At 33.8% G+C, this 14,246-nt stretch overlaps 2 non-coding genes and 1 pseudogene across 2 annotated transcripts; 1 reads left to right on the top strand and 2 right to left on the bottom strand.

The window, feature by feature from the left end:
- Positions 1 to 2: 2 nt before the first annotated feature.
- The window catches only part of LOC119676323, a 15,323-nt pseudogene continuing 1,079 nt past the window's right edge, over positions 3 to 14,246 (bottom strand).
- Trnat-cgu lies at positions 5,392 to 5,463 on the bottom strand. Its single transcript has one exon. It is a non-coding gene; the product is annotated as a tRNA-Thr (tRNA).
- Positions 8,734 to 8,815, top strand: Trnas-gcu. Its single transcript has one exon. It is a non-coding gene; the product is annotated as a tRNA-Ser (tRNA).

The following is a 14,246-nucleotide window of genomic DNA, read 5'->3' as shown; positions in this document are numbered from 1 at the left end:
AGAGAACCTGATATTCTTGCTGGTCGTTTTGCATCGCGACTACCTGTAAAAGTCAGCGAACCAGCACGTAAATCGCCACCCACACGGTTAATCTGTGATACTGCTTGCCCAGTACGACCAGCCGGTGGGCTCATAGCATTTAGCACTGCAGTCAACAGAAAGGATACATCAGCCATTTTTAATTCTCCTATATCGGATACACCACGTCCAGAACAAACTTTCAAGCACAGTGGCATAATCAAATGCATTAGAAAACCTTCAGCCTTCTCTTGTGTGGCAAATTCAGTACTACCACCACATATTTGCACCAATGAAAAGCAATCAACAGGACTGACCACCTGTAAAGCAACTAAACGGACTACAGTTGAACAGAAGAAGGCGGGAGGATTCTGAGACATGAGAGCAGCACCTGCGCTTGATACACCCTCTGGTACCGCTGAACCAGGTTCATTGACAATAAGATTTTGCACGGTACTAATTAAAGTTTTCATTTGTTGCCAATGCAACACATAAGGATGACGTACAATAGTTTCGTGTATGCCTTTCAGCAGTCCAGCTGCTGCTTCCCAATCTGTGTTGCGGCGTATTGATGGTTTTTTGGATATTTTTAAGAATACTTTATCAATTCTGCGTAATATGGTTACTAAAGCATTGCGTAAAGCATCATTAGACCATTCGGCTCGCGGCAATATAGCTTGCATGTATCTTTGTAAGCCACGACAAGCCATAGATTCGGGATCATATGGTGAGACTTTCAGTAATGAATGCGCTATATCTGCTAAACGTATATGACATTTAGCGTCAAGTACTTCAGTTGGTTTGCTATCGTTCGGTAATTTCTTTGAGAGTTCTTGTAGGCGTGTAGTCGATTTACTCAGAAAATCACCAACCACGGAGAGTAACACATCTCGTGGACGTCTGTATTCGGTACGTATCATCTCCGAATCTTCACCTGAATCAATCATATTTTTTGTGCGTGGATCGCTAATATATTTGGAATGTGATTCCTCTTCGAAATCCAAGCCGGGTGAACAAGGTGGGCCACGACTACAATTTCGTTGTGATGAACCTTTATGCTCTGGACTGTTACGATATGGACCATTGTAGCTTTTAGCTAAACCTTCACAATTGTGTACCATAGTACGTATAGCTACAGCAAGCTGCAGTATGATGTCTCTTTCCGATTTTCCTTGCAATGGTATGTAGCTGGGAGATTGTATTTGCTGAAGATAACAAGGTAATATGGCTTCCAGAATTATCTAAGAATTGAGAATGTTGAGTTATTATTATGTTCATATATATATTTTTGATAATAAATTAATTTTTATAAAAGTATATTATAATTATACATTTCACATGTGTAAAGCTGAGGTACTTGGAATTATATATAAAAGATATAGCACGTTCTGCAAGAAAGTCATATTTTTTTACCTTGCAGAAATGTTATTCTTGGTATAAGTATTGAAGATTATTTTGGTTCGCTGCAAACAGAGTTATAGTAATAGATTTATTACTATATTTATTTATTTTATGAGAACCACCAGACACAAGTGTCGTAGGTGTGTGTGTGTTTTACTTTGGTCTTATAAGATTGATGTATAGATCGTTCAAGTACAGTAAAAGTTAAAGGCCTTAAATTATTTTAAAATATTATGTTCTGGAGATTATTGTCAAAGATTCTTTAATTACATAAATTTTTTTTGGACCAATTTTTTAAATAGATTAAGTTAGTTTTTCTATATGGTATATAAGATAATGTTGGCTTAGCAATGCATTGTGTTGATAATTTAATAGAATTATAGTCATATATGAAAATATATATTTTGAATTTATTTTTAAGCTAAAAGCTAAAAAAGATATTAATGTATAATAAGAACCTTTGTCATATATATAGAGCAATGTCATATTGTAAGATCGGACTAAACATTTTCAAGTTTAGATAAATAACACATTAATTGATAGTAAGCAAGTTTCAAAATAATTCAAAATAAAAGAGGTTAATTATCAAATACTTTGATTATGGTCATCTTCATGAGTGGTAAACTATCGGATACTGCTTTAATATAACTAGATATGTTAACATATTCTTTATTGCATTACTTACTAGCATCTGATATCCTCTAGTGCTTTCAGCTGAATAAGAAACTACCATAACACATAATGTGATACAATCTAGAACAGTAACATCACCGTCCTCATCATGATAACAAAAATCGATGGCTTTCAGTGGTTTTGGTTCCTTCACCAATTCAGCAATATTTAAAGGATCCGGTGAGGGATCTTCTAAACTCAAAAGTAAGTTAAACAAGCAGCTTGATTGTACCTACAAAATTAACAAAATTATATATAAAATATTTTAATTTCAGATTAAGTTTATCTCACTTTGTGTGCTTCTCCATAAGTACCATCCTCATCAGTATCCAAAATAGCTGAGACTGAACCAAACATTTGTAATATGAATGGTTTACGATTCAATAAATAGAACTGCTTGACCGCATATTCAATCGTCGTTGTTATAAGTTTATTCGTTTGATGTAGAGAGTAAACTTGTAAGAGAGTCGGCATAATCATAAAGTAACCATTAGTGGAGAATATGTTTTTAAAGTTAAAAGCAGCATTAATATATGTAGCCATAACATAACGCATTATACAAGAATCTTCAGCATGTAATATAGCTGCACCAGAAAGTACATTTAAGAATAGTTGTATATCTGCTGAATAGGCAAAATTGCCAGCCATAGCTTCAAACATGCGTGCTATCAAACGTACCCACATAAATTTATGCAGCACATCCAGACCAAGAAGTACCTAAAAGAATCATAGAAAGAAGAATAAAAAGGTTACCTTCTTCATATGCTAATATTTTATTAATACTTCCCTTGCCATATTCACCGCCATGATTTAAATCCAAATCAACTTCTAAGGCTTTACGTGGAAACGAAGGCAATTTCATAAGTTCTTCATGCAAAAATACCACACGTTGTACCACCATATCTACGTTTTTCAATATAGCCCATGTTAGATGTACTTTTCCGATTTCCACAAATTTTTTAGTCAATTCCTGTTTTTGTAAAGCTAGAAAAGATTCGTCCGGTTTCATTAGCATCAAACGTACTTCAGGATATTGCGAACGTTTAAAAAAGTAAAGATCACGTATATACCAGTTCGGGTTAAGTATCTTATCTATAAATAATTTTTATGTGTTTATAAACATATAATAGTTATAAAATATCTTTATGGATGAAGGATGAAAGGTGTAGTTACTTACTGCTTTTATAGTCAACCAAACAATAATGGGTTAAATTTTTCTCATCCACTGGATAATAGTCTAAGGCTTCTTTTAATAATTGACAGAATAGTGTATCCTCTTGTACTGGAAATTGTGAGGGTATATTGCAGTCATCATCTGTGGGACCATGTACAACTATTTTTTTAGCTGCAGGTACATTTGCTGTGAGTAGTATGGAAGCGTCACATTGTTCCTTACGCAATATTTGTTTCAGGTCTTTAAACATAATACCATGCACGCTATGCACTACCATCCAAAGAACTGACAGTGCGGAACCAACAAGCTGGAAGAAATAAATGGGTAAATATATAAAAAAAGGATAATTTTTTATTAATTTTTATTTTCTGAATATTTACTCTTATAAAGTTATAACATCACAGGCTATAGGAATAAACCTAGTATAAGGTTTAATCCCTATATTTAATTTAATTTAACTTACTTCTTGTTTGTGTTCATTTGATGATCTGACATAGAACATAATGTAACCAATTATGGAGTTATATAAAGCAAAGGCGGCTTGTTGTGGTAGTCTAGGCACAAATCTTATTAGATGACGTAGCAGCTTAAACATTTGATCCTGTCGATCACGTGTCAAACGTTCGAATACGTAACGCAAAAATAGTGCAGATTCTTCAACCAAACAAACCCAGATAACCTATAAAAAATTAATTTTAAATTGATGAATATTCTAATCCTAGTCTACGTTTTCTGTAGGGAAGGCTACTTTACCCCATAAGCAATTTCGTAAACTGCATTTCCATCCGATCCTATAGCGGCATCATCAAGACAGCTCACAATTTGCATGACGGAAGAGCATAACACCGAAGGAAACAAGGAATGTGCATGATGCAAATGTGATGACATGCGTGTGCCATCCAAATCTTCAACTTCAATTTCATGATCCTCATGCTCCATGCCAGGTTCATGCGAAGCTTGTTGATTAATTGGTATCGTTGTAATCAGAAAACTATGTCTCTCTGCGCGTTGTTTATCACGTTGCTGACGTAAGGCATTACGTATAGCTTCAGTTTGTTGCATCTTACGACTTTTTGTAGCAGTGACAAGAGAACGCTAAATATTTAATGAAAAATATAGTAATAAAGATGTAATACTAAGTAACAATAATTACATGTCGATCTTGATTTAGTGTAACGTCCATATCTTTCGTTTGTTGTACTGGTAACCATGGTGGATCTACGACTGGTAAACTCTCAATGCCAATTTTAGGTGATGGCAAAGTGAATTCAATACCTCCAGGTGGTACTTTAAATGTAAAGTCATGTGCATTATCTTCCATGCGTGGCCAAACATGGAAACGACTCTTCCAAAGTACTAAGTATCTGAAAAATAAACCATCAGTATAATTTATAGAATATATCGAAACAAAACAACAAACCTCTGTATGGCACCTATACGTATATCTGGATCTTTATTCTTTAGAGCACGTTGCATTATATCAAAAGCAAAATTTTGTGCTTTAACTGAGCCCATCAAAAATACTGCCGCACTTGCAGATGCTGTGTCCTGATTAGGTTCAAGCAGTAATTCCCAAGCAGCTGGCATAGCTTCAATAACCATTTCTTCGGTCAGTATAACCGCACCCTTGAGCATAGTAGCAAAAGGATAATGAAATAAACTGCGTATATGAAAACGTAAAAATTTAAGGATATGTGGTTCTTCTTGATCCTTCTTCTCTTTTTCCTGGCGAAAAGCTTTAGCTAACTTTTCAGCCATGTCTACATTAGGTTCATCACTAATACTAAAATGAACGTTGAACGTTGAAAATAAATAATAAATAATAATATTTTGCGAAATGAATTAACTAACCGATCTCTTTTACATAGGCTATCCTTGCGCTTAGATGGTGAAGTTTGTGTAGAGCTTTGTTCAGAGACTTTACGTGCTGAACGCGGTCTTGTTTGATGTGCTTTTGCTGCTGCCGATGTACTTGGCTCTACAGTTGGGTGATCAGCATCAAATGTATAACCGAACTCTTCCCCATAAACCTTTTCATATAATTATAATAATTATAATTAAAAAATAGTTAAATTTATATATGTCGGGCAGATAGCTATAATCGAGTTAAGTTAAAAAGCTTCTGTTGCCTCCTGTGAGGTTTGAACTCACGACCCCTGGTTTACGAGACCAGTGCTCTACCACTGAGCTAAAGAGGCGAGCGCTGGGATTGGAGGTCTCAGTTAATTTTGCAACTTTAAGCTTTTTAACTACTTTTTAATTACTTTCAAAGCTCAAATTTTACTTACTTTACGCGCAGCCTTGATAAGACGTGAACAAGCTCTCATATGTCGTTTGTAGCAGTAAGGATGACAGAACCCTTTATGAGTACAATAATAATTATAACTTGTTATAATATCTATTATTGCTTTAAGCCAGGGCATATTTTTAGCTGTATCGTCAGTTTCGTTTGAATCCGTCGGAGATTCCGGCTGTTGATCATCGCTTAATATACCTGGAGATTCTTCACCACCACTCACCATACCTTGTTCGGAAGTGTCACTACGATCAGATAAAGAGGATACTTTTCGACGTGATTGTATAGAGTCAACACGTTTGACTATAAAAAATTTAAATATAAATCAAAGTTTTTTTCTAGTTATAATGAAAAATGTATATTTACAATCTGCTTCCAAATCCTTGCCATCTTTTGTGTTTCGTCTTAATTTTAAGGATCTCCGCTTAAAAGAACCACCGGTGGTTGTTGCCGTACCACGTCGTAATAAAAATGGGCGTACTGCGGAAGCAGTAGGACGTCGAGCTAAAATATAATTAATTATTAATGTTTTAAACTAAAAGTGAAAATATTAAAAGTACAGTGAAAGCTTAATTAAATAAGTATCTCTTAATGGTCCCGACTTTTGATGCAAAATGTATTTTTTAACAGAACTGAATTGCTTCTCCCATCAACTTTCACTGAAGGGAGCTTTTACTGTGTTTATAAAGTAGTTCTTATGATTTTAGATTAATAGTAGATGTTACAAAATAATTTATATATTTATATAGAGAACTTAGCAAACTATATGTAAGTCCAAGAAATGGTAGAAATTGTATGGAAAATAATATAATTTCTCAATATGTTTACCGTGATATAGTACATTAAACAAATATTTTCCCGAAACATACTTTCAAGTGAGAAACATATCTTAAAAATGATTTATCTTCATTAAATGTATGAAAGTTTGAAGGTCATTATAGGTTAGGGGGGTTAGGTTATACCAGCGATAACTAGGGGATCCACTTAGGTATATTGGCCCATTGTGTTAACGTATATATAGAAAAACTCAAGATTTAAAATCACTTGGAAAGGAAAGGCTTAAAACCTCAATAAAGGGGGCTCCTTAAGTGTTGTGTCGCCGCCGTACATCAGTTGGGTAAAAACAGGTGACTATAACATGAACAAGTTTTGGAAAATTATATATCAATGGATAACAATAAAAGTATTTTTGTATATTTTTACTACCACTCAACTCAACAATTTTTCATACTGGGAAGTTTACGGTACTTGTTACGGCAAGCACAATTAAACAACTTCTGCTTCTTCCAATATCTCAAAAACGACTAATCTTCATTAAAATTGGTATAACTCGGAAGATCACAATAATAATGTTTTTCATACTATTATTACAACTATGAGTATCACTGTTAACATTAACTATCAGTTACTATCATATCGTATAAGCATAGGATCTCAACAGTTTTTCTAAATTGAATCTTGTTAGAAGCTTCAAGTTCCTCGTCACTGAATGTATAATTCAAGATCTTCATGTCGTTCTCCACGCTTTGGCTTAAACACTAGCTATTGAGTTACTTCTATATTCCAATGTAGTGCTCATCTTTCTATGTTTCTGGTTTTTTTACGAAATATGATGCAATAATAATAATTAATAGGAAACCTGCTTTTAATCCGTCCATTTTCTACATATTTCGTCAAAATTGCTCCACACTAGAATAACTGATTTAACATGGTATGTTTATAGATGCCAGAAAATCAAAAAAAGCTTTGTTTTTCTTTCATTATTCTGTTACAACCATCGACTTTTGCTTCAGTCCAAAATAGCTTTTAATTTGTTAATGTCAAAAATTGAATTTTATAGTAGTTTATGTACTAAAAGTCAAGTAAAGTTAACATGTAACTTAATGTTTCCACTGCAGCTAAACTATTTTTGTTAATGAGATTAAAATTTGGGCGTCTCCATTGGTATAAGCTGATTTATGTATGTTTAGACTTTATATGTAAAACACTTGACAAATATTTTAAATTTCGTTCAATTTTTTTTTTTGGAAAATTTATTTTTAATGGTTGTATTCGACATCTCTTGCTTTAAATTTATTTATTTTAAATGAGCTCATTTATATGAAAGCTCTTTGTATGGTAAATTATTCTCATTTGTAGCCTTAATGCACAAAATTGCCCGAATGAGACAGTGGAAGTAGGCATAATCTAACTTTAGCGTCACTACACAAAGTAAAATTAGCCTAGTGCAGAACTAATAATTAGTCTATATTGTTATAAGATATTATTAATAGATATGATTTTAACATCAACGTGACTATTTGTTTAAGAAAGTAATTCTATTCTATAACCTTCAAATTTTAACTGACATTTGTAATATTTTCAGAAAAAGCTTACCTTCCTCTCCCTCTTTAGTTAATGTAGTGTTGCTACTATTTTCAGATTCATTATCTGGTTCATGTAGTACAAATGATATTTTACGTTCAGTTTGACCGCCTATAAATTTTTTTTTTATTTCATTTATCAAATCTTAAGCTTTAACAAAAATTTCAACTTACCTCCACCTTCATTTCCGGCAGCAATCGACTGTAAGCTTTGCGCTGATGTCTGTGAATGACCCATAGAACTTAAAGCCATAGACCAACGACGATTCGCTTCACGATATACTTTCTCCCACGGTGCCGGCTTATCTTTGTGCAATAGTTTCGAAGCTTTAGGTAATAATATATACGTATCTCTTAGAAATGCGGTAATTTCGAAAAGCAAAACACAAGCTATTAATTTCAAAGCATGTGGACAATCGTTTCCGTGTGGATTCACTGAAGTTTCATCCAAAAAGTCTTCTTCTTCATCTTGTTGTAGTAGTTCGCGTTGTTTATCCGGATCACTTAAGCTTGCATTTAATGATTCAAACTGCAAATGCTCAGTAAAAAGAATTTCTTCTAAACGTGCACCAATCATTTCGGCCCACTGTAAATCAACAAAAAACAAAATATTTTTATTCATTCTTTGTTATTTTTTTTGTGGTCTTAAGCTAAAAAAACATACTTTCTATTTTTAACCCTTAAATGGAAATATCATTGTTTAAGCTTTTTTATGCTTGTTTACTTGTGTATGTGTGTATGTGTGTGAGTTTTGTTCTTGTTCTTATTGAATTTTACTTAAGTATTACATTGTGTATTCATTTTTATATGACGAGGTGGCCGAGTGGTTAAGGCGTTGGACTGCTAATCCAATGTGCTCTGCACGCGTGGGTTCGAATCCCATCCTCGTCGGATTTATTTTATTATTTTTTTTTTATTAATTATATATTTATAACATTTTTTTTATTTTTATTTATAAAATGATTTAGGGAAACTTTGATAATTTTTGTGTATTAAATTTTTTAGTAGTATTAATTAGTAGTATTTTTAGTAGTATTAAAATAGCAATACAAACTTAATAAGTATTAGTTTAGTCTATTTTTTAATTAGTCTATTTTTTCTAAGTAGATTTTTTACCATGTAATTTTATCAGTTATTAAGAAAAAAACAAATATCGAATCTAAAAATTAATATAAATAATATTTATTATTAACAAAATTTATTCAGTTTAAAAATAACTGTAAATGTGTAAATTTTTAGCTAAGCAAAAAGTGTTATAAATTTAAATAAAATTATATCTACATATAAAAAGAATATATAATGGCCCCAAAAAATAACTTCTCTGGTACTCTCAGTTTAGTATACTCAAAAATATTAGCTTAGGTTAGGTTGGAGTGGCGGCCTTGTTTACTACTAGGAAAGCACACTTAAGCACAAATAATGCCCCGTTGTGGTACCGCAGGAAAAAGCGATATTCGTATATAGACAAAGCGATCACTATACGACCAACGCCCAAAAAAGGTAACGACTCCCCCATTAGGTGAAGGTAAACCAACCCGACAGTTCTATGAATCTAGCCAGGTCCCTCACATTGTAGGATGACAGCTCAGTCAGATCGGTCAGAAAAGGGGCCCCTTTTGATTTTCTTCTGGCTAAAGATGGGCACTGGCACATGAGATGGAACACAGTTTTCTCTTCCTCCTCAGAGCCACGACCGCGGCAAAGGTCTTTATAAGGAAAAGCCAGTCTCATAGCATGCCTCCCTATTAAGTAGTGACCCGTTAGTACCGATACCCTAGTGCTAAGCAAATTCCTCCTTAGTTGGAGCAGCTGACTCGTACGTTTTTTGTCCAAGTTAGACCAAATCGACCTAAAAATCTGACAACTGGACTCACTCGCCCATTGTTGCTTGGCAATGCTTAGATATTTTTGTTTAATTGCCAGTTTGGCTGATGCAAATGGAACGCCAATCTCTAATGAGTAAATTCCAGGGAGAAGAGCCCTAGTTTTGGCAAGCTCATCCGCCCTACAGTTACTCGCAATATTCCTATGACCTGGAACTCAGATAAGTTGAACATTAGCACACCTAGCTAGGTCGCTGAGGGAAGCACGACAATTTTGTATAATAATTGATGAGGTTGAGGTGCTTACCAGTGATTTAGTGGCAGCTTGGCTCTCCGAGAGAATTGAATAATTATCATCGGAGGTATTAAAAATATTACTTATACAGATTTGTCATATATATATTTAATATTGGTCGCGTTGGCATTTAATTTATTTTCAGGTTTGAATCAGTAATGCTTGTAATTAATTACTTAAATATATTTAAATTAAAAAAATTAAATTAAAAAATTCATTATTAGCTTTGAATCAACCACGCTTTACCATTAAATCCCTTTAATAGATATAACTAATTAATTAACCACAACAGAATTTTTTGTTATTTTCTATATAATATAAAAGATCTATAGTATATTCGAATATAAATTTAAATAGGTTTTAACCGCTTTGGAAAGATAAATAAAAGCTGGTGACATTATGAATCATCCGAATTAAGTTTACGTTACAGGGGACATAATCCTGTATTCTCATAAAAATGCTAATAGCCACTTACCTGATGAAACATTTTCCCAGCTGCTCGCTGCAGTATATGTGTTCTTCTAGTACTTGTCGTACTCATTTGTTGTTTTGTTTGGTTAACATTAATATTCGTACCAGACTGTCTATAACCACCAACATTCTGCTTCATCCAAGCTGGCCATTGTCCTTTATTACAAAGATGTACAAAATGAGCGCATTCCAATAGAAAAGTAGCACGCGTTACAAGTGGTGCTTGTGGCTAAAAAAAAATTTTATACCTTTATATACATTATAAAATAACATAATTATATAAACTAACCAAATCTAAAACAGCTGCTACCAGTTGTGGATCTGGAAATGAACCTGGTGCACAAGTCTCCAATAAGAATGATAAACGCAACATGCCCAAACGTACTGGTTCTAAAGGTATTAATTTACGTTCTTTTAATACCACAACTTCCGACTCACGTGGACCATCACACATATCAGATGAACTACGTCGACTATAGTCTGCAGTTTCTTCAATACCACCAACTTTTTTCTTACCCTTAACAATACCACCAAAACGATTTAGACGTCGTTCTACGCGACGTTTTGCTCTTTGTATAGAACGTCCAATACCTTCACTAGAACGTCCACGTTGAATTTTGAGTGAAGCATGTCTAATAAAAGTTGATGTGATTTCAGGATTGAGTGAACCGATTTCCAAATCAATTGATGAAGCCTCTTTAGGTGTACCACGAAACCAACGCACTAGCCCACTGAGACGACCAAGTGAATTGCGTTCAGAGCTTGAAGTTGAATCAGATAATAGTGCACGTTCGCTATGACGTGGTGTAAGTGTAGGTCTGACACCGGTAGTACGTCGTCGAAAATTACTTAACGGTGATTGGCTTGTTTTGTAATGCTCTTCGCAAGGCTCTGTTTCGAGGAGGCTCTATAAAAATTTTTGATTAGTAAAGTTTTTAATAGTGTGAACTGCTTACCACTGCACAGGCCGATGAAGTACTGCGTTTTTTTAATAAAAATCTTCGTTGTGAGCGATTATCATCGTTTGTTATATTTTGGGAGATCTCAGCTTGTGGTATATGTCTGTTGTATATAAAAAAATAATTTTAAGTTAACTAATATAATAAAATAAATATTACTATTAATGCATTATGGTTTTCAGAATACGTCCAATGTAATGAATACTCAACTCAAATAATATTACAAAAAAATTACGAATAACACCTTAGGTTAAATTAGATTCGGCCCTCTGTGCTATCATTGAAAAACTGAAAGATTTAAAAACTTTCTTGATGGCAAAACCATAAATGGTCTTTTGAAAAAACCCAAAAACCAAAACCAAAAAAGAAAACCCCTAGCATAGTCAATCACCGCCGCGTATCAGCTGGACAGTAACAACTCAGATGTGAGGCATTTTTATCGTCCTCCCAACAACTGTGACAGAAATAATTAAATGGAACATTCAATTTTAACTATTATAATATCTTTATGCTAGGCTAATGATACTATATCCTACCCCGATATCAGAGTAAGGTATTATGATGTCTTTACAGAGCGTCTCAATGAGGTTGCTGGATTATATCTTGACAGAACTTGTATATGAATATCTACATATCATTACATTTTTTCACCTAGCATTAAATTGCTCAATATAGAAAGATTTTAATAACTGTCTGGTTTAACAACCAGTGGTATGCCCAGATCCATCTGATATTCAGATTGGTTAACTGAGACACCCCGTCGGGTAAGCTTGTTTGTAATTGCTGAAAATATCCCTATGACTAGGAACCCAGTCTAGAGAAATGTTAAATTCCGTCAACAACTCATTTAGCGATGTGTAGCAGTCAAAAACCGTCCTGCATGTAAATTTGACATATAACATAAATACCCCATAAATATACTCTTAAATGGACTCATGTAAAAAAGAGATATTATACTAAAATCTTCATTTTATGAAACTAAAAGCAGAAAAAATAAATAAACTGAAAGCTATATTTCCTTGTTTAATATATTCATTCGATTTAACGAATGGACTAGAAGCCATTTGTTAAATTGGACATTTATTGTATTTGATATACATATTATAAAATATATAGTATATTATTTTATATAATTTTATTATACATAATATGTATTTTCATAATTTCTGAAACTCTCACCTTATTACTCTTGTAGTTTGTGATATTGGTCCCTTCTTGTGGGGACGTGGTGTCACAGCCAAAATGCCACTCAAAGCTACCAATCTGAAAGGTCCCCCATGTGCACCCTTTACATATGTCACCAACTGTCTAACATCACTATACAATGGAGTATTTTCAGCTGTTTTCAAATCCTTGGAAGCATCCACGAAACGTGTAACCAATGGCTTGAATACGGCAGCTATAACCTGAGATTCCGGTCCACCACTTAGGCCTCCACTGAAATTGGTTGAGTATCCACCCTGACCGCCTGATGATGATATACCACCGCCAAGATCGGTGTTAACATTTTTTAATCCACTCGTACGTTTATGAGCTATCATCATATTCATTTGTACATACAACGAGATTTGGTGTGTGGTTTTCACAGGGGTACAGTCAACGTAAGATAAAGGTAACGTAACGAAAACGAAAAAAAAATATAACTCAAACTAAAGTCATGCAAATACAATCTAAAATTTTTTTATTTATTTTTATATACAAGCTTTAATGATTTTATGAGTGATTAGTTCGAATCTATTCAGGTGTGGTGTGATGGACATGATTTTAAAAGCTGTTTTAAGAAGCCATTCTCTTGTCGAGCATGCAATAGCAGAACTTAAATAAAATAAGAATTTTTATAAATTAAAGAAATAAAATGAAAATCTAAGTATATGTATATATCTATGATATACATATATACATATTACAACAGATATAAAAGTGTCAGTTAGTTGCTATTGTTGGAGTAAAATAATAATTGAAAAGTCCAAATTGGAGTTTGAGTCTTAAATGAAAAGTAAAGGGAGTGCACCTACATTACCGCCTATACTTGCATCATCTTCAAATCATGTAACTTTTATGATACGATTCAAATTCTAATCTAAAAGCAAACTGTTCCAGACTTAAGTATATATAGCATACAACTTACTCAGCGGTGATAAGAGAGAGCTTGGATCCACACAGAATGCCACGAAAGCATGGAAGAAATCGATTAACTCCTGAAGCTGCGTTGTTTTCACCATTTGCTGCAAGTAACGTTTTGTGCGCTGATTTGCTTGACGTAGCATACGAGAAAGTATCTTCTGGCATTGGTTACGTAGGAAATCTGCTGGAGGACCACGCACCCCTGGAAGAAATGAAATTAAAAATGATTACAAATTATAAAAAAAAAATTATAATTAAAAATAAAATAAATTCTTACCATCATTACAACCATTTGGGCAACCTAAAATAAGTAATGCTCTTCTAATAATACCCATAGCAGTTTCATGTGCATGACCACCCAATTTCAATACACCCATTTCTAACAAAAGTTCGCAAATATTTAGACCAGCTTCCAGTACCCTCAGTGAACAGATAGTCATGTCTCTCTTAAAAACATTGTAAACCGCCAGTAGCACAATTTCATAATCAATACCGCCATCACGTGTAATATAAAAAGAGGAGCCCGGTGCTTCAGATTCATCAACCCCTGTATAATCTATATGTGAATCCGTATGCGAACGTAACATTTGCCCACGGAAACGTGCGTTACTGCTACCAGTAGGTGCACCACCACTACCACTGCCACCATT

Source organism: Teleopsis dalmanni, chromosome 2 (genome assembly GCF_002237135.1).
Source record: "Teleopsis dalmanni isolate 2A chromosome 2, ASM223713v2, whole genome shotgun sequence".
Classification (NCBI taxonomy): domain Eukaryota; kingdom Metazoa; phylum Arthropoda; class Insecta; order Diptera; family Diopsidae; genus Teleopsis; species Teleopsis dalmanni.
The sequence above is the reverse complement of the archived record's forward strand: the minus strand, read 5'-3'. Positions and strand labels throughout refer to the sequence as shown.